Source organism: Rissa tridactyla, chromosome 5 (assembly GCF_028500815.1).
Source record: "Rissa tridactyla isolate bRisTri1 chromosome 5, bRisTri1.patW.cur.20221130, whole genome shotgun sequence".
Classification (NCBI taxonomy): Eukaryota; Metazoa; Chordata; class Aves; order Charadriiformes; family Laridae; genus Rissa; species Rissa tridactyla.
The window spans coordinates 59,180,987-59,202,828 of NC_071470.1; the positions used below are offsets into that span (position 1 = coordinate 59,180,987).

The 21,842-nt window shown below is 40.5% G+C and overlaps 1 protein-coding gene across 9 annotated transcripts in view; it reads left to right on the plus strand.

Annotated features, from left to right (window-relative positions):
- Window positions 1–3,174: 3,174 nt before the first annotated feature.
- CSGALNACT1 (chondroitin sulfate N-acetylgalactosaminyltransferase 1) overlaps window positions 3,175–21,842 on the plus strand; it is a 59,967-nt gene continuing 41,299 nt past the window's right edge. For 4 of the 9 annotated variants that reach the window (XR_008466673.1, XR_008466672.1, XR_008466679.1 and 1 more), the window contains exons 1-2: window positions 3,175–3,325; window positions 3,733–3,886. The gene's annotated coding sequence lies outside the window, so the exon portion shown is untranslated. Of the gene's footprint in view, window positions 3,326–3,732; window positions 3,887–4,455; window positions 4,577–17,206; window positions 17,303–21,842 lie in introns of those variants that run through there. The other 5 variants (XR_008466674.1, XR_008466675.1, XR_008466677.1 and 2 more) reach the window with 5 other exon arrangements.

Consider the following 21,842-nt stretch of genomic DNA (forward strand, 5'->3'; position numbering starts at 1 on the left):
ATTGACCTCAAGGCAGTTTAGTCATCTGATGCTATGAAGGTTGATTTTTCCCTAGGAAGATTGTCCCATTTCTTGAGGAAGGCCTCTGAGTAACAGAGATAACATACATGGTGGATTCAGGCAGTATAGCTGACGCAGCACAGGGACAGAGATACGTGGTGCGTGCAAACATGGTATTGTAGGGCACCAAATTGTTTCTGTGCCACAACTGAGGGGCTCCATTAGGGCAGCTGTGATTGTAGCTAATACAGAGAGTGTTCAGAAGGCGTTAGGTTGGCAGTCAACAGTGGCAGAGGGCTTTGAGTGTCATTCTTCACCTTCTAAGTTTCTGGAACGGTATAATCCTAGCAGGTAGCATCCATTCAGTGTTGGCTTTCCTGACTTGGTCCCATAGGCTGCTATCACTTATGCAGGACTAGTGCTAGGGGCAGGTGAGTCGGGTTTGTGGTATGAGATAAAGCGATCCGTGATGTGGAGGTGCAAAGGCTAGGGTAACTGCTGTGCTGCATGATGTGAGCCTGACTTGCTAGCTGTTCCTTAGCCTCGCGGACCAAGACTTGCTGTCTGGCATGGGTAACAAGGAAGCTACTAGCTTTTCTAAAGCTTTACACAGATACTGAAAAGATCTGAAAAGGGTCAATCTCGTTAGTATCTTATGAGTGAGGCCTTGGAGAAGAGAGTCTATAATGAGCTAGCAGTGCAGTACGGTCTACACAAAAACTAGTGATCCTGTGGAAGGGCTTATTGTTTTGTGGATTTTTTTCACCAATTCTGTGTCCTTGGGCTTTGTGCAGAGCTATTTCTACAGCTGAGCTGAGCTGTCTAGGCTGCCAGTCACTAAGAATTTGAGGCTGAGACCAAGTGTCTTCTTTGTCCCTTGGAGTTGAGGGACAGTAGATTGGATGTCTGGGTGACTGACCAGAAGGAAAACCAAAAGGAGATTGGGAATCCAAGAGTGGAACAGCATGGGATGTGTGGGATCCAACACAGCCCTTTCCACAGAGTGGTACCTGTTAATGACCTCGTAGGTGGCAATGCCAGTACATATGCACATGTTTCAGCAGATCTGGTAGCTTCTCATGAAATGACAGAATGGAGATCTTTCACTCTGGAGTTGTCTATAGTCTTCACAGCTGAATCCAAATTCTGGCTTCAAAACACTAGAGTTGGCCACAATCCACTTCATTTCTGTAATAGCCTAAGTCAGCTTTTAATAATTGGCCTCATTTTCACAGAGTCATAAAATAATTTAGGTTAAAAGGGACCTCAGGAGATCATCTGGTCCAGCCACCTGCTCAAAGTGCAAATAACTTTCTTTTATGGTCCTAAGATAAACCAAAAATCCATTTCAAGCAAAGAGAAAACATGATCAGTTTCCTTCAGCCTCCAATTTGACAGGGAGGAGCCATGGGGAGTCAGCGTTTATAGAGGGAAACATTTAGGTAGCCTTATAAGGACGTATTATTACGAAATGTGTTAAAATACTTGCCTAGCTTTTAGGTCTGAACCAGATTGTAACTATCTTCCACAGAGCAGGGGCAGAATTATTAATCAGTGTACTGTTATATGGCCGAAGCTATGCTCATATGATGCCAGTGACACTACAGCTGGGGCTCTGAACGCAGTGAGTTGACTGGTGTGTGAGAGCATAATAAAGCAGCACACTGCCTCGTGAACAAATAGGACCTTGGATTCAGTTTACAGAGCTCAAAGCTTGGAAAATGCCATATTTGACTTGTAAATTGGGTGTCCTTTATCCAGAAACTTATTGTGCCATTTATGAAAACACTTCTTAGGAGAGAAATTAATTTTCACCTGGAAGGATTTGAAAAGAAGTAGTTAAAGAAATAATTTTTCCCTGTAGAAGTTTTCTAAGCAGAGAAAGGACATGGATAGGGAGAATTTATCTCCTGGACATACTTCCTTTCTCCTGCTGCCTTCCCACATGTTCAGGCTCATAATATTCCCGTGGCAACACTGAAAGATGTAGAAATAGAAAATAAATTTTAAATTAGCCAACTGCATATGTTTGTCCCTGCTTTTAATCCTGCAGTTACGTCAAAGAGTGCGTTCCATAGTTTGTATTTCCCCTTTTTCATTCCTGTCTCTTACCAATCCCATTCTTCCTTGCAGATTCTGCCTGTGCACATCTCGAAGGTGTGCATTGCCTTGTCACTTGGAGTGGCACTCATCTCGACAAATGATGGTGTCTGCAACCTTCTTTTGAGAAAGCTTTTGTAGGTTCCCTTTGTAGGCAGTGAAGCCCAGAAGGCTGTTCAGCTGACGCGATATGGATTGGAGTATGTTGGACTGTGCTCTGAATGCCTTTGCTTAGGTCTCCATGACTTGTAAAAGGGATGCAGGGTGGTCTCCTCAGATGCAGAGGTCTGTGTAGTAATTCCCTGTATGTAGTGATGAATGTGGCTTTATTTACATTTAACCAGGTTGTTCAGTTTCCTTGCTCTATTCACAGTAAATACACTGCTTCAGCCTCTGAAGATGTCTTCAGTCATGTAGTGGTCATTCCCGGGAGGGACCGTTAGCTCATCCCTCATAGCTACAGTCTCTGGTGGCTATCCAAGCTCTCTGCACTAAACACAAAGCTAGTCAGCGCATGCGACTACTGATTTCCTTTAATCAGTGAGTGCTGCTTGTACTACAATGTCCCGATGGAATTGCATTAGAGGTTTCCTCTGTAAGTACTGTGCTTTCCAGCAGCATACTGAATGGTATAAGCAGAGAACAGAGTTTTAGCAGGCAATCAGTCATCAATAACATCCTGCTCTTAAGCCAAGGTAACGATCGCTATTTGGAATATGCCTGCATTTTCCCCAAGAGCATGCAGTTTTGATACATGAATGCAGGTATGTATATGTGCGTAATTACCCTCATCATGTGCAGCAAAACCAGTTGAACAGCATGTTTATAGAAACTGTCCTTAAGAGCGATTGCCTCTTGAAGGAGCATAGCTCATATAAGAGGAGTGGGACTGTCTCCAGCCAGCCCTGGGAGACGATGCTGAGAGCATATTGAAAAGCTGTCTTCAGCAAAAGCTTGCCAGTTTAACAACTCTGTTCACTGTTCCTATTGCACAGTGGGCTCTTTGACGCAACAGAAAGAGCTGCCTTTTTTTTTTTTTTTTTTTTTTTTTTTTTTGCTTCCTCTTAAATCCGCCTGGCCAATTTAAAGCTTGTGGATATTTCTTCCCCCTCGGGGAAAGCGTATGTGAGGATTTTCTTTTTTAACAGTTCATTCCGTGAAACCATTTTTTTTCCTTGTTTGCTGTTAGAAAATGTTGGAGCTGAACACAAGGCTTTCATTGCAGGTCAGTGGATGAACTCTTGACCAAAGCATTTAACATTTGAGCATAGCTTTAGTAAGCACTGTAGTTTGGTAGTTTGGGAGGAAAAAAGCAAGTTAACGAGGTTGTATCATGTAAGCCCATGTGTACCTACTACTGGAATAGGAACCTTTTCAGGTCTTCGGTGGCTGAGTTCTGCGCAGATGAATTTACCATATTTCTTTTGTAGACAAATGTACTGAATTAATATTTTTTTGAGAATTGATGTGACATCACAGTTATGTCTATATTAGTTAATTCCTGAATGTCTCTACTCCCTTAAAATGCAATAAACCTTACTGTGAATTTCAAGTATAAAGTTTTTGCCTTTTTATTTTGCAAAGGTTGTCTTTTTGAGTTACAATATTATTTTTTTTTTCACTTATTTTCAGCACACTTTACTGGGAAACATGTTACTCCTGGGCACGTGCTGTCTGCAGGGAAGATAGTTGTTTGCTATTTTGTATTTCTTCTTAGATTGCTATCAAGGGAACTAAGAAAGGATGTTGACATATTGTTGATGTGTCTCTCCAAGCTGTATTTGAGGTAAGGCAATCTTATTTCCCTATCTATGAAATTAGAGTATGAAGTAGATGCAGTATTTCTTTTGTTTATAGTTACAAAGATTATCCTGTTGCCATCTGTTTTTTTCTTGTTGATAAAATGTGAATATATTTGTCACAAAGCTGTTCCTTGCTTATGTGATGCTTAAAATCTTGTATTTTTATTTCAACAATATCTACTACATATCTGCATGTTTCTATTAGCTTGTGTACCCTAGATCAATGAGAGATCATTTTTGTAATTGCTTTGGTTTTGTTCTCTATTATTATCACATTAAGTGTGCGAGAGAGTGGATTTCTTGCCCTGGGTAGGCAATTCTTATGCAAACTTTGTAAAACTGAGTTACAGATTGTTTCCACTGTGAATCACTTTCCTTGTAAGATGATGACTTTTATGGTAATGTTTAACTTGAGTAGAATTGTTTTCAAACATATACAGTGCATTTTTGGTGTATTCTTTTTTTAACCGCACTCTAAAATAAAATAAAAAAATAATGATTCATATCAGACTGTTTATTTCCTTTTCCTCTTAATGTTGCCTGTTATGGGAAGCGTATAGCTTTGAAAGGTTGAATCATTATTTATGAACATCAGTACAGCTGAAAGGTGTCACTGCAACACTGGCCATATGCAACTGCATCGAAAGTGGAATTTGTATGGAATACCACTGTTGGTGAGTTATGATTAGTGCCTGGGGAATTAGAAAATAGTACTTATTGTTTATGTTTCTTTTCAAGCAATTCAAGAACTTGCCATTCAAGGGAGATTAATTTTTCTTTTACCCTTTTCTGTAGCAAGGTTACAGTTTTTATAAATCAAGATTTTGATATGTGCTTTCTATAATTGTTATTTAAATCAATTGATCTGGATCTTTGTGACCTCTCTTAGAAGGGGAAGCATATTTTAAGGCAGATGTGCTATGCTGCAGGTCCAGAAACTTTTTTAATTTAGAAAAATGTTCTAAATCTATCTTGTTTGGCTGCTCACATCTCTAAAACTGTTGTTTGAATTCCAAATGGTGTTGGCTCTAGAGGCTTTTTACTTGGGATGGGGTAGGGAATGATACAAGGTAGAGTTACAAAGCTACAGTGAACTATTTTTAATCTCATAAAGCAAAAATATTTACTACTATAAGCATGTATAATACTCAAATGAATAATTCATTCAGAGGTGGCTTTAAGATCCATTGAGACTTAACATTCTTTAATCAACATCACACCAAATCTTCTTAGCATTTTCTGTCATCTATTTTTGGGAGTTACAAATCCATATCCTGTCACAGTGCAAATACACAACTTATGTCTTCAACCTGTTTTCTCCTGTTAAAAAAAAAAAAAAAGCAGCTTATTCTCTACTGTTGAAGTTATCTCAAGTTGAATGTGCCTTAAAAACATTATAGTTTTAAGTGTAATAATTAAGCAGTATAATAAACTAATGAGTCTTTACATAACACATTTTTTTAACCATTTTCTCAACAAATTAGATACTGTCTCTGATCCACCATCACTGGCAGAGGGTGTATTGGGCTGCATTCCTCCCCTTCTGATCTCTAGTTTGTGAGGTAGTCAGTCCTGCTTCTCAAAGGATGTCTCAGGAGTAACACACCATGATATGTTGACGTTTATACTGACATCACTTTTGCCAGAAAGCGTGAATGGGAAAAGATGATAAATGATGTGGGTGCCTTGGTGTGTTCTTTGGGATCTTTGGAGTTGGAGCATCCAGCCTTCTTGCTTACCAACGGTTACTGGAAGGTATTTCTTCTGATATTTCTGGTGCCAGCTTTCTACCTAGCCAATGTGGCAGAGTTGTGGCTTGTATTTCTCCTCGCCTGTGCTGAACAGTATCAGCTTAACTGGGTGCTTGTTTTATTACGCTAGCGATCTCATCTATGGATTGGCACGCCCTTGATAAGGAAAGGCTAGCTGTCGTCTAGTTAGTCTAAATCATGCACAACTCAAACCAGGTTAAGAGGAGATGCAGTAAGAACTTTTATGTGTAACAGCTAAAAGAGGCAGCACACTTGGAAACACACAAGGTATAGACAAAAAATAAAAGGCAAAAATGCTTAATCTATTTATACTTAGCTGATATCAGAAAGGTGTTTACTGTCCTACTGACTTAATCCTTTTCTGACAAGATTTTCTTGTTTGCACATAGCTTACCTTTCAGGTCACATCTACTGGAAAAAGCTTGTTCATGAGCCTCCATCAGTTAGTTACCCCTCTGATGAGAGAAAGCTCCATCACACCATGTCTTTGGGAGCATAGCTCAGGCCATTTTCTGATTCTTGAGGAACCTCTCATTTCTTATTCAGTCTTTTCTAGAAATTTTTTTAGAGAGTGAGATATTAGTCTTTCATCCCCCAAACCATTTTGTTTGTGTCTATCTAGACATGGTGTCATTATTGTTCTTAATTATTTCATCATTAGAGACTGAAAGATACCTTTATTAGTGTATGCGTTGCTTTCTTATACTTGACTGGTTAGTAAAAAAGGGAGTAAATCTCCTCACCTCCCTTTGGGACTTAATTTTCAGAAAAAAAATGTCTTCATGGTAAGCTGTGTTCTTTATCAATGAGTATATTAATGTATTCAATGTTGTGCAGAGCTCTGACTGGCTTTTTCCTGACACAGAGAAGTGTTGTTTGTCAGAAGATAGCACAGAGCTGTGTGTTACTGTTTAAGGATGGGCCCACGGAAGTAGGTGACAGGATAGAAGACTTGGAGGAGCATAAACTGAAGAGTTTAAAGACCAAGGGCTAGAGAGAAATGGATCTGTAGTGCACTTGGCAAATTGCTTTTCTTTTAACTCTTCAGGGTGCAAATATTTCACCCAGATTATCTCGTCATGTGTGCGTTTTAGAATGAGTGTGTGACTGCAGTCTCTGTGAGGGCCTCTCAGCACTGTTATAATATTACTAATAAGGAGTCGTGTCTGAAGTCATGTCTTGGTCTGAAGAGAGGCCTTTGGCAGAATGCCATGCTGCTGGAGGGCTTGAGTGAACCCCAGTGGTTTTTGTTTATTCATGCAATTGAGTGGGACTCTCATTGCAACTTGATTGCATTTAGGCTGAAGAATAAAGACTTGGATACAAATACCACACACTGAATGTCTCCCACAGCCTCTAGGGAGCTTGACCAGCTCAATGGCAGTTGTCTGCATCTGCTTCAGGAAGTGCCATGAGCCTGTTGATCAAACTGAGAGAGCTCTATTCCTTGTGGTCTACCTCAGCTGTAGCAAAACATCAAAAGTTAGGGCCTTAATAGCAGGTTTCCCTTTGTTTTGGTTCATTAACTACTCATTTAGGCTATAGCTATAGGTAGTAACTGCTCAGAGGTACAGAAAACCTGTCGTCTTGTTTCACACCTTCATTAGGAAACACAGACTTTGCAGTGTCTTCCAGGCACTGCATTTGGAATTCTTGATTGTGATGTTCTTTGTATCGATGCCTATTGTTAAGTTTCTAGTGACTGGAAGGCATCAGAGAAATCAATGATGAGGCTGTAGAGACTTTGCAGGTTTCTTTTGCATTTTCCTCAGAAGTACTAATTTTGAGTACTAATTTGAGTACCAATTTGCTTTGAAGGGTCAGCGGTGCAACCACTTCTAACTACATTTAACTACATGGACTGACAGAGAGTATTGCAGATTATTTACATCTCCTCTGTAGACTGTTGAAGGCAACCCTTATCACATTGCTTCTTGCCTTTACTAGAAGCTGTGGAAGAAATGTAATATTCAGCTCTGTAAAATTAGTACTTTTCCTTATACTGAAAGCAATAGCTTTTTTAGGTGATAGCTTTTATTTCCAAGTCTGTGCCTTTGATGAAGTGAGCTACCCCTCCGTTTACATGAATAGCCATTGTCTTCATGTTGCATTGCCTTGATAACAGGGAAACATAAAGCAGTCACTTGGACGTGGACTTCATCCTTCTATTCAGAAAGAAAAGAATAACAGGACAGTGATAGAAACTCTACTGAAATGAAATCCTGGGGAAAAAAATAATTTTTTCCTTTTTCCTTTCCATTGTAAGACTGAGAGTGGTCCTGCTATTTACTGGCAAGAAGACACGGAACAATATGCACTCCAGCAACCTTGGAACAGTCTGCGGATGCCCCTGGGAATTGTTTCTACTGGAGAGGGTTGAGGCAGCAATAGGTTTATGGCTTGCTGTCTCTGCAAAAACAGCTAAGGCTATAAATAGTTGACAGTTCTTAAATTGAATAATTCTCTCTTCCTCTCCAGGATGAGAAACTGGATCAAGATTTTCAAAGCCATAAGCCTGCAGCCAGATATCCTTATTAATCATCTGTTTGTAATGTTGCTCAGATTTTTGAGGGAATTCTCTTATAGTTTCTGTTTTGTGTATGGTGAAAAGACTCATCCAGGGTCCTTCCAGCGGGGCAATGGCAGAACCAGAAGCAGGACTTCTCTCCTGCATTTCAGCTCAAAGCTCTGCCTAGCAGATTATATTCTATCATATAACCATAATTAGAATCACTTAACAGTCAATGAACAGTCAATCACTTAATCAGAACAGCTGAGCCATCTGTAACTTCACCTGGTTTGGGCATGGTTTACTAAGTGATTGCTGCTTTCGAAAGCTGAGTTGATAAAGAACTACAGGGTAAAATATTCAAACCACAGGAGTGACTGAATATCCAAAGGGCTTCCAGGCACGTGCACTAAATCAGATGGCTTCAGTGGCTTTCACGTGTTACTCAGACCATCATTGGTGGTCACTGGTTTGTGTTTCACTGGCATCTTTTGTGAATGGTGAAAGGTAAGAAAACGTTATGTCACCTGTACTACCATTTTTGTTACCAAGGTGGTACTTCAACCTCTATATCTAGAGGGCTCATGAAGCAGAACATTTCAGTCCCAAAAATAGGATTTTAGTCCTTATATAATTTAAGAGGGGTTTTTTTTCAGCATTTTTCCCTATGAACTTACTTCAGAGAAGATGCTGTGAAAGTGCTGGCCATCGTGATCAGAATGGAATTAGGCAGAGTTGCATGTGCCAAGGATCAATGGTAATCACTCAGTGTTGGAACAAAGGGGCCTCCAGTTATGAAGGATGCATTGTCTGCATTTTTATGTTTTACCTTTTGTAACCAGTCACCCAACCCCTGATAGGGCTGTTAGATTTCAACTCATCCAGTCCAGAGTATGTCCACCTTTGGATTCCTTGCCTTCATGTATCCTACAACTGATGTTTTCATTAACGTTTAGGATGATAGTATAGGTACTGACATCCTTCACAGTGGGAAACTTTAAGACTTGTATTGATTTGGAAAGGAGGAGTTTTACTCTGGCAGGTCAAACGGTCTTTCTTATATGCACTTTTAATGTGGGGCTAGTACTTAGAGAAAACTGTTCATCCTCAGTTAGAATAGTCTGAAAATAGAGATAACAATTTTGGAACATGCTTTTTACAGGAAACTTTGTATTATTTTTTTTGTGAGAAGTTGAAGCCTCTTGATTTCAGGGAACAGATTTTACATCAACTTTCGGAAAGTTTGTAAAAATCTATTAGCAAAATACACAGTAGTGGGTATTGTGAATCAGGTTATGTGCACTTTTTTTCTCATCAGACTGCTATTAAGTAAAAAAATTATCTGAAGGAAATATATAACACGTCAGAATATTGATTCAAGTCCTAGCAAATTGAAACAGAAATATTTTAGATTGATGCACTTATGAAAGTGGTGGTTAGTAGCTTAGAAACTGATACAGAGATTTGTTTGACCCACAGGGATAGGAAACAGCCTAAAGAACATGTCACTTACCTTCCAATTTGCAGGATAGTGTAAGGTGATCCTATGAGATAAAAGTCAGTGGTGAAGTTTTCTCATGCTTAATTGAGCCAAGTTATATATATTTATGAATGAATTAATAAGTTACTCCACAAATATCCTAGTTTTCTCTGAGAATTATTCAGGAAATGAAAAGCACTTATGTAATGTTAAAGGAATGAAAGGAAAATTTCTTAGCATTAGAGAAGGAAAAATAAAGCTTCACTCTAAAATCCTTAGGAACTAACTATACTAAGAAACTAGATCATTGCAAATGTAATGTACGTGCAAAAGTGTGTTTCGAGAGCGCATCTCAGAACCTCTTAAAACTATTATAATGAGTCAGTAGCCCTAATTTTTAGATATGGCCAAAGAGAGCTTAGAACTACATACATGTATGTTGCATTTGTCCAAACTTTTCTTAAACTTCCTTTTTCTCCCTTGATTCTGGATCTGCCTTTTATGACAGCCAGGTAGAAGAAGCTGAAGAAGGTTGGCATAACATCCCTTGTTTGCCAGCAATTCCAGGGACTGGTATATGTGCCAGGAGTGCCAGAGCTATATGGGATGCCTGAATGTGCCTTGTACTCCAGCTGCAAGGACTATTTGTGAAGCAGACCATTTCTGTTTCACCAGAAGCACCTCTTACACTGGGGTGCTAGTTATTCTTGGTTAGCACAGGTGGGAAAGTGAGACATGTCCAAGGAAAATGTAGGCTTTTTTTAGAGATTTCAGGAAGGTGTATTACAGATTTTTTCCAGTTAGTGCAGGGCTGTAATTTTCTTGCATTCTTAACAGTTCATCTGCTTGAGTTGGTGAAAACGAGCTCATCTGGTGTTAAAGCTTTTTGTTTTTTCTAAGGTAATTGTCCATTTCTTATATGCCAATTAGAATCTTTTTGGCTATGAACTACTGAAAAGGTCATAGCTTCAGAGTCCAAGTCAAAGAAACTTGTCTGGCAACTGCTTAGTGATCTTGTAAAACTCAACAGCACAAGAGACACAAAGGTCTAGATTAGAGTTAGGAATTAGGATTTAACAAGTTCTCAGTTTCACCTCTTTCCTAGCATGACAGCCTGTAAAGAGATTTGAAAAGGCTTGGCATCTCTTTTGGAGCCCTCTGTCATTATACTGAAGTCATCCTTATTTATTTTTTAACCCCTATCCCAAGGATTTTTCACTTGTTTGATATAACGCTGATTTTACTTTCAGGCAACTCCAGTGTGCCCTTTATGTGGGTCACATATTCCTCCTCTATATTGGTCTAGGATTTCCAGTTATTTCCATATTCATTGAGCTCAGTCACTATGCAGCCAATTGAAACAGGCAGACTGCTCAATGTCTTTTCCACTCCGGGAGTAATTTAATCAGGGAGTGGCTGCATTAGTTTTTCAGAGAGCCAAGCCGTGCATGCCAGGTGATCTGCAGCATAAAAGAGGATCATTATTAAAAAGGCTTAGACATTTTCATGCCATTTTGTGCCTCTGCAACTTGTAGTGCAGCTAACGGTACTGTCTTGATGGTTTTTTTCTAATATGCATGATTCAAATGTATTCAGTTAAAGGAGGTGTAGAAAAGAGGATGGGTGAGTCATGGAACTGTGTTCATATTGTATGAGATTGAGTTTCAAAGCTGTTGGGTCCTGCGATATCCTTAATCACTGCAGCATTTGTTTTACAGAAGTGCTGGTACTTACAGAGTATTAAGTCTATTTCTTTAGTTTCCCTCTGCATCCTAGAGTTAAAAAAATCTTTAATGGAAGTTTGATATTGGTATATTCCCACAGAAATATTTCAACTTCAGTAAAACAGCAAGAGAGAGAACTGGCTGTGAGGGGAAAGTCTTCAGAGAGTCCTTGCATCCATTATAATCTTAATCTTGATTGACTAACATGCTCTTCTCCAGAAAACCAGAGAGAATAGGAGAGCCTTTGCTGTTACAGGGAACCTTAGGTCCATGAGGATATCCCTTGCTATCAAGGGGAGCCCAAGGGAAGGGTAAGCTCTTTTCCAGAGTTACCAAGGAAAGAGAGAAGGTGGGGGTGAGACCAATCATAGAGTCCTGGTGTGATAAATATCTGTACTATGCTAATTTCTTGCTGCTGAGCACTATTATTTAGGTGACCGTCAGTATGAGGTGACAACTACATTTTTCTGTGGAGACTCTGGGCCAGATTGTGAACTGGTGAGCATGATTTCATGCTGGTGGAATCACATTCTGTCAGCTGAGCATTGCCTACTGGGACCGCCGTTGCAAAACTGTCCTCCTCAGTAAGACTTTCCTGCTGCTTCTTGTAAGACTTTTGTTTTCACCTTTATTATGTCTTTAAATAAATAAATAAATATCTGTGAATTCAAAGAATTAGAACCAAATTGTGTTCACAGTTCCTCTCAGCTGAGTATGCACCACCGTTAAGGTGATTTATGATAAAAGTATCCGACTCCCAAAGAAATCTAACTGACATTTTAACCTTTACAGTGGCATGTTAAAAGCTTTCAGAATTGGTATAGGACTCTTTAGTTTCTTGTTTTCTTGCTGCAACCATCATGGGCAACTCCAGTCTTGGCAGTTTTCCCCTTTGAATTTTAAGTAAATAGACTTTTTCCAATTAACATCTATGATAGTGTACCCTGTAGGGAAGGGAAAAACCCCACCTTCTGGAGAATTCTAATATTTCTCATTGAGATTTTTTCAAGAAGTAGTATTTGGCATATTAATAATGATGCTACCTCTTAACACTGCTAGGGTTGGATTTGGATTGTCAAGTGCCAGATTTCTTTAAGTTCAGTGTCTAGATAAAGTTCCTTGACTGGGTTTCCATGACAGTCAGTGAAGAGAAGAAGCCACAGTGATTTTGTCTGAAATACATATCCACTTCTGATTTATTTCACCATCTCATCTAAATGCATAATTACAGTGTGCGTCATCATTATTGTCTTTGTGGAAAGATCAGGAAGCAGACAGTGAAAATGACTTGCATAGTATCATATTGCCTCCAGAAAGGAGACTTTGCTTGCATAGGCTGGTGTTCAGTCCTATAACATAATGATGTTTATATGTCATCTACAAATTGATCAGAGCTGTCTTCCAGACCAGTTCACAGACCCTTTTTCCCTGGCAAAGATGTTGGAATCTGCACATTGTGACCTAGAAAGTACAGTAGTGTTTTGGAAAAGCTCCGATGTGCTGCACGCTAGTCACCTTAACACAGTGATAGCTTTTGCTGTTCCTTACTGTTGTGGTTTAAGCTAGGATAAAGTTGACTTTCTTACTAGCAGCTTGGTATAGTGCTATGTTTTGGATTTGAGGTGAAAATAATGTTGGTAAAACACTGATCTGATCATTTTGGTTGTTGCATAGCAGCCAAGGCATTTTCTCCTCCTCACACCGCCCTGCCAGTGGGTAGGCTGGGAGTGCACAAAAAGTTGGGAGGAGACATAGCTGGGACGGCTGACCCCAACTGATCAAAGGGATATCCCATACCATATAACATCATGCTCAGCGCATAAAGTTGGGGGAAGAAGAAGGAAGGGGGGATGTTCGGAGTTATGGTGTTTGTCTTCCCAAGTAGCTGTTATGCGTGATGGAGCCCTGCTTTCCTGGAGATAGCTGAACACCTGCCTGCCAATGGAAAGCAGTGAACAAATTCCTTGTTTTGCTTTGCTTGCACGCATGCCTTTTGCTCTACTTATTAAACTGTCTTTATCTCAACCCACTAGTTCTCTCACTTTTCCGATTCTCTCCTCCATCCCAACCAGGGGGAGTGAGCAAGTGGCTGCATGGTCCTTGCTGCTGGCTGGGGTTAACCACAACACTTACCATGTCCTTTTGTGTTTACTCACATGGGGCTTTTTTCAAAAGAGGGCTTATTTCCCAGTGTGAGAGGCTGTAGTGTAATCTTTGCCTGCTGAATGACACAACTCTTGAGTCATTGCTCCTAAGCTTATGGTATGTACTTTCTACTAAACTTTTGGTCTTTTTCATTGAACTGACTTGTATGATCAGTAGTAGCTCAAGGCAAGCATTTCAGATCTCTTAGGACTGAAGCAACAAAACATTGAAGTGTGCTTTTGATCTGAAGTGAGAAAAGCAGGCAACAATTCTTCACAACTCTTTAGTGACACTTTTTCTATTACATGGGGCTGTTTCCTTTGAGTTTTGCCTGTTTTCTGTCTAAATCTGTAATTGTTTTCCTCAGGACATTGTGTCTTTTTCTTAATTTTGATCTGTTTTTTTGATAATATTGTATCTTGCTGGTGATCCAGATTAAAATGAACCTTTCACTTAGGCTCTTCAAGAGTGTGTTTCAAGATAGAGGGGAAGAATTTCCAAACTGTGGTGGTGTTTTTCAGATCAGAAAGCAGGTAGATACCTAAGTCAAAGTTAAGGCCTGAGTCTGCATTCGATTTCACATAGGCTGCAGTTAGAATTGGATTTTAGCCAGTCTCCCAAGCTAAAGCTGACATGAAGCTGCTTTTGCTTTCACGTAGCGCAGAGGTCCCAAAATAGCTGTCCTAAAACTAATCCAGACGTGGCTCAGGTGATACAGGAGGTAACACAGAAGTGAAAAGCTTCAGTCTTACCCTGTCTTTATTCATCTAAGTCTATGATGCCAAGCTGGGTTGCGACTTTATGGGTGCAGGTGTGTGTTCTTGCTGACTCAGAGCTGCCTATGAATACACACATGAGAAAGAAGGCATTATAGCAGAGAAAGCTTCTGGCCAGTTCAGATGAGCAAAAGCATCTTGAACAAGTTTGATAATTTCTTGTCCGAGAGGATCCCCAGTGCGGGCAGGTCCTGTAATTGCTGCTCCTGTTAGTGACAGTATGTTATTCTTTTTATTTTATTTTATTTTAATTGCTCACTTGCCTCACTAATTAATAATCATCTTAGTGTAAACATGTAAAAAAATACAGTGTAGAATGACAAGAATTGGTGTAGTACTATGTTGCTTCTTCTCTTTTAGCCAAACTCCTTTCCCACACTCCCATTCTGCTGTTTTGTATTTTTCCTTTGAGAACATCCAACAAGTTTGGGGTTGTTGCTGATATGATTATCTAAGTTGTCATCTGTGGACCTCTGAGCTAGAGTTTAGTGAAATAAGATGAATGGACCTTTTGCATTCATCTATCTCCCTTTTTAAATGTCGCTTTACAGACCTGTAGTACAGGTGGTGGTACAGATACCACTCTACCAGCTCGGTTTCTGTTACCCCTGTAAGGTGCTTTGCAGCTGTGTGGATAGATTCTAGAAAGTGAGTTAGTATCTTTGGGGAGCTCCTGATAAACTGAGCCACTGTCAACCCTCTGCTTTCACTCCCCTATAATATAATAATCTTGAAGTTAACTTCCATTTTTTAGCAGTGACACTCAAGGCTAGTGTAGTTTTGGACTGGAATTTTCACTTTTGCTCTTTCTTCTTCCTTTGTCCTTTTCAGTAGAAACTTGATTCCTTAAAGTCCTAGTTGCTAAGTTGTCTCTTTCAGCTGATTCAGGTTCTGCCAATGGCAGTAGGGTTTAGATTGCATTGTGGTTAAAGATCATGTTCCCTTTTGCACTATGCAATATTTATTATCCTAGCCTAAGAGCATGAAGACTGCTTCCACATACATGGAGGCCTGCATATCCTGAAGTCCCTCATTTTTGCCCTGGATATAAAGGTGTGAAAACAGAGGGCTCTTTCTTCTCTCACTATCAGTTTCAACTTGTGCTTGGCTTCATTTAGAGGGGTGGTTTTCAACCTGTGGTCTGTGAGCTCCTGGAGCACATGAACTGCTACAGAGGTAGACTGTGGAAGATGCCCAAACCATAAAATCTACAGCAGTGTACTTGTGTGAGTCTCCTAATAGAGACTTTGTTGCAACTGGACACTTAGTATGGTTTCAACATAAAAATAAAAACTTGGAAAAAACACTCTCTTATGCTGGGGTTATTCCTGTAAACACCATTGTCAGTACTGCACTTTGTGTTCTTATCTCTTGAATAGTCCTCTTTAATGCTCAGAAATGTCAATTTATACTGAAATCCAATTTTCTGGTAGGTTCCATTCATTGACATTTGACTCCTGCTGAGACAGGACAGACAGTTGTTGTATGTTGGTATTGTTTCAGCCCATTTTGTGTTCCTTACTTTGTATCCTCGTAACTGTCTCCAGGACACAATTTCTCATGCTGAACGTGTGTTGGTCCAGGTTTTCACCAAGTTGATAGCCTCCCTTTTAGGTTGGCCTAAATCATGATGTACTTACCACAATAATTTTCATCTTTCCTGCAGCACTTCAGCGTGTGCAGGCTTGACAGCCTGTACTTCGTGTCTCTTTCCAGGGTTCATTTGACATCTATTTTTTCCTCTGTCTTGGTGTTTGATTAACAGTTTACATAACTGTACCGTGATACTGATTGCATTATCTATGAGTAATCCAAGACATGCAGACTGACATTTGATTTTCAGTGGTATAGTAGCTAGGGAAGAGATCTGCTTCATCTTCACAAACATTATATTCAGATGCAGCGTATATTGTCATACATTACCATTGCAATTTGTGCAAGGATAGTCTGGAAAGTTTCTGAAAGATGTAAAATAATAATTGATTCCTATGAAGTGATATTGGGGTGCTTGGCAAAGCAGTTGCAGGTATGTGGCAGGGACTTGGAATCCCACACTGTGGAAGGAAACAGAATGAAGCTGACACAGATCAAAGAGGTAACACTGGTAACCTGTAAGGAACTGGGAAGTTCCTCTCCAGGCACTGTAGAGGAATCTGGGTTCAAGGTTTTTAGGGACGACTCTTGTTCCCAGATGTCCCAGGAGCTCAATTAGGAGTCCAGAGTGCTGAGTTGAGGTTGGCTTTTGGTCACAGAGCAAGTGTAAATCCATGCCAGAGAATTCCTCAGAAAATGATTCTTCCAGATGGCTTGTGGGAGATATCTAGGCTACATTTTGACCTTGTCTTTCAGACTCTGTTGCTGCTCACCATGGCAATGGGAACATAAATGGGGAAATGCTGGTGGTAAATAAACACTGATACCTTTGATTCAACTGCATCAGCACACAGATGGGTAAGAGCCTCTGAAGCACAGAGCTATGGGTCTGGGGAGAGAGGCAGAACACTCAGAAGAGTATGGGGAGACAGAAAGCCAGGTAGCAACATCTGTCTAAGGTCAGAGAGAAGGGCTAAGCTTTGTAAGATGAAGATATGTAGGCATGTGTCTTTTCTGACACTTTGTTTTTCTCCTCCCTTGGCTTATTAAGTTTCTGTGAACAAATAGAAGATGCTCACTTTCTGATGTAACTTGGCTGAGTCATTGCATTTCATAAGTCACAAGTGCCCAGAAAGTTTGTTGCAGATGGATTCAGGCCCATTGGGACCTGTTGAGATTAATATCTTGGTGGAAAGAGGGGCGTTAAGAGCTTCCTAATCCAGCCTGCCTTTGGGAAGAGCAAAAACTGAGTCCCTTGCTGGTAGAGGCTGCGCAGAGAAAATAGGAGAGTTACTTGAGTAAGGCTCCCAGTCCTCTCCTCGCTCCTTCATGAGAAAAGGTGTGTTCTGGTCCAGGCCCTGTTGTCCTCTCTAAGGCTCTCTTGATGTTCTCTGCAGATAGGTATGTCTTGAACATGCGGGGCTTTTTTGGTTTGGTTTGATGGTTGTTATTTTTCTCCAAGCACATTTCATAATCCAAGCCAGCTGCTACAGCTCCTTCCTTCAGCAAAACCACTTCAAATCATGTTGAGGTTTTGTGGTTCTTTGTAGCTGCAAACTTAGTTGCAGCCAATTTTTTCACAATGCAAGGTTATTTTAGCAATAATGTGATTCTAAATGGTTCCCACAAACACCCTCATCTTTTGTCTCCACTTGTTTACTCCTCAATTCTTCCTTCTATACGTGTCTGTCCATCCCTTCAGCAAAGCAGAGGGAGTTGTGTGTCCCCAACTCAGGCATACCAGTGCTAATGGCCAGGCTGGAGGAATGCTTGGGGACGGCACGATCTACAATTTAACCCAGCCCCTTCCGTTTCCTAGAATGAAGGTTTCAGGTTGGAGCATGTAGTTTGTGTTTTCACAAGCGTACAGCTTGTTTGCATGCACGCGGTCTGAGCGTTCAGCACCTGAAAATCAGAGCCTGTAAACAGCCTGCTGCACTAGGAAATCTCAGCTGTGCTGCTTGTTTACTCTGGGTGTAAATGTCATCTCAGCAGGCAATACATCTCCCGTTTTGCATACACAAAGTTTGTAACTCGGTTGCTGAGCTTAAATGGCATAGGCTCGGTAATGAATTTTAAAGTTTATGTTTCTGTTCTTTAGTGACCACGCGCGTGTGATGCGAAGGTGCAAAGTAAGTCGGTGTTCTTTGAAGCTGCTTTCAGAGGTTCTTTTAGAGTATATGTGTTGAGCTAATCAGAGGGATTTGACAATTTGAGATTGAATAAATGAATTAAGGAGGGAAAAAAATGGTTATTTTAATTTTCAATGTAGCTAGGGTGTGGAGTGGTCTAAATAATGGCTTTTGGCTGTGGCATCTTGTCAGATGGTCTACTTGCAATGTTTGTTAATAGGAGTTACTACTACTGTACTGATGTTTTGGACTGAAACAATATTTACAAAGAATCAGCACCAAAAAACCAGATTGAGATTCAGCAGTTAATACTGTTTTAAGCCTTGGAAAGAACCTCAATAATTTTTTCCTTCAAAATGAAACTGAAACTTCCACAATAAATCATTATGACATTAGTAATAATTTAATTTTTCCATTTAGCTCATACATAGATACTGTCTGTATATTTTCTTCCAAGTGATTTAGGAGATAAGACAAATCCAAAGTGTCCTGATGCCTGATTAGGTTGATGGCATTCCAGAATAAATGGGAAAAGTGATTGGGAAAGTGCCTGTTTACAGGAAAACAGTACCAAAGGGCAACTAAATGTATCCAGCTGTAAGGCTCTGAAAATAGTTTTCATGTTGTGTCTGCTGTGCCTTTGAAATCTACCTAGGAGGCATAAAATCAGAGGTATGAAAGGTTTGCTTTCCATCACTACAGCTGACTGTTGCTTTCAGTAGGAAATTATAATTTGTAAATTCTCTCCCATTTGATATATCAGAAGATACTGAAGTCATCTGCACGACTTCCTCAGCGTATCTGACAGGTGTTAATAAGCTGTAGTATCTGTGTTCTTGATGTTATGTTTCTTTGAATAGTGGGGCAGAGGTGCTTTGTCCAGCTTATTTTATCTATGGCACAGGGAAGCGTGCCTTGATGGTTTTCTGTTACAGTAGAAGTAGCGCTACCCATTACAAATGTTCCCTTTCTAATATTGTGTCATCAGTACCTTAACTCCCTGGGGAACTTCCTTTTTCAAAGGAAAAAATTTCCAGAGATCATCCCAGTAATATCCTTTTTGTGGGATGACTTTCTTTTTTTGTACCATATTTCCATGTCTCCCTTTAATTAAATGCAAATTCTAGCTCTGCTTTCACAGTACGCGGTTTCCTTTTAGCAAGTCCTTTGTTTCAAGTAGCCTGACTGTACAGTGTTTTAGTTGTGTCGGAAACCTCATCTAGTTACATCATTGCTACCCTGGTGAAAAAAAAAAAGTGATCTGTCCTTTAGAAAGCTTTCTGAGTGTTCCCAGTGATGGATACAGTGTTTCCCAGCTGAGACTGATCAGGTGTTTATAGCAGCAGGAAATGTGCACGCTGGGGTCTTTAAAATCACTCGCTTTTGGTGTAGAAAGGTTTTAAAGTGAGCAAGCTGGTCTGTCTTCCGCGGGTATGGTGGAAACATTTTCCAGTCATTTTGTGATTATTTTTTTTTGGACAGCTTTGCAGACTGAAATGGATGAAGCCTGAGAACCGACCTGTCTAATGAATATAGCCTGCGTTCTGCAGTGTTGTGCCAAAGCGTGGATTTGGGCTGAGGGAGGGCTGTGTTTTGCCAGTGCTTCGGAGCATGAGCTGTTGCACTTTGTTTATATCTTTGCAGGCCAGAAAGTATGCTGCTAAGAAATGCTGTATTGCATGAGCGTGTAGTGGAGTGTGTTCTCAGGGAATGACTCTTATCTTGAATTAGTCTGGAAAAGGAGGCTGCCTAAAAGCAAGTCTTTCTACCCATTACAGTGAGTTGTCTTTACTTTTGCTTCCCTTTGGCTGGATATTAGGGACCCATATCTAGCGGGACCTCCATGTGCCATTCAGCATCTGAGGAAGCTGCTTCTCAGCTGCTCCACTTGTCTCCCTTTAGACTGTGAATCCTTTCTTTCCTCAGCTAATGGATATAGAAGGGCCCATGCTATAACTGCAGCCTGGGGTTTTTGTCAGTAGCTGTACTCCTTTACCACAGTTTCCCACTTATAAAGGAGAGTGTGCCTGGAGGGAGTCAATTTCATGGGGCATCTCCTCTGGAAGACAAGGAGGAGTGGGTAGGTCCTCCACTCAGCAAAAGGTGCACATATCAGAATAGTGATCTCAAGGGCCTGCACTTCTCAAAAGAAGGAAATTCAAAATGATGCTGTGAGACCCTGACCAAGGTATTTGCCTCACATCTGCTCCTCAGATTCCTTCTCTTTGCCCCTGTGTGACGGATTCATGTGAAATTCCAAATCTGCCAGCAGCTGAGGAACCTTGCTGTGTAGCTGCAATACATGCACAGTATTTAGTTTTAGGCTCCTCTTTTTGAAGGCTAAGATGAGATTCTGGAGAAATCCTAATTTCAAGGTATTTACTATTTTCTTACTCTTTCTCCTCTGGGCTGCAGCCATAGTTTGTACCATATTTAAAGTTTCTGGGCTGATTGCCAGCACTAATATGTTGTTTCAGTAGACCAGCCAGGCTGGTTCTGCTAGGGCTTCTGAAACGGTCTGTGCATCTGTTAGGGAGAATGAAGAAGCTATGGGCCACTATCTGGTATTTGATGCCTTGCTGTCGCAGTAGGTTCCCTGGGGGCCCAACTGGACCTGACTTCCACTGTGCAAAGTGTTGAACAGTATGGAACATCATTGTTCTGGAGAGGCTTACCATGTACAGATACAAAATGAGTAGAGAGAAGACCTAAAGGGCACTCAAAAAGTGCTAGGAGTCTCTGTAGGTTTCATCTGGAGCAGACACCCTACCTGAGAGCCTGGCACATTCTGAAGGGAATGCAGTGAGACCCCACATGTAGCAGTTGGCTCTGACATCACTGATAATGGTGGCAGTATTTGCTACTCAAAGTTGGGACGAAATAGCTGTACTTATTTAACCATCTGTTTGCAATAAATTCTCACTATCTTTTTATTTTATCCACAGATTACTTTTACATCCATATGCCACATTTTGCTGTTCTAACAGCTTCTCAAAGGATTGCTATTTTTAGACCTGTAATAATGGATGTATGCATGATTCCTCAGCTAGCAAGCAGCTGTTAACTCAGAATGTTATGTTATATGTTATGTTATATTATGTTAATGCCTTGTTCTTGCATTTCTTATATTTCAAGTCAACTGTGCATTTTGAGGTAGAATATCTGGGACAAAGAAGAAGCAGCTATATAAATCCAAAGGGGAGGTCAAGAACATCTGGTTTGTGTTATATTCTTTCCCTTTTCTGCTGAGTGCATTTTGGGTGTGTTGGACTTACTGGAGACGTACTGCACTTTTGCACTGCACAGGTTTCGTGATGTCCAGTAATCCTGTACAAGTGGCTAAAGTCAGAAATAAAATGAATAAACAGTAGGACACTGGATTAGTCTTTCAGGAGGCAAGTCAGTGTGTCAAAGTTGTCAGGAGGTTTACCACTCCCTGGCACGTTCCCTCAGTTGAGCTGTGGTCTTCTGCAGTAATAAATGCACTGTAATTATGTAAAATAAGTTAGTTGGTTTAGTGCGATGGTGCTTATGCAGAGCTCTTCAGTGAAATGATCATGTGGAATAGGTGGTCTGGGGGAGCATTTGCCCCAGCCATCCGTAGGCATCTGACAGACTAGATGGTTAAGTTAGCCAGGTAAATTCCTTGGGATCTCAGCAGGAATGTAGGTCTTGCTGTGTGTAGATGGAGTTTGGGGGATAATTCAGTAGCTAAGTGCAGGAGCCTGACCTTAGGTAATGAGAGTAGATCTCTCAGCATGTGTGTCTCTCCCATGTAAACAAAGGAGAGTCTGCCTATGATTGTATCC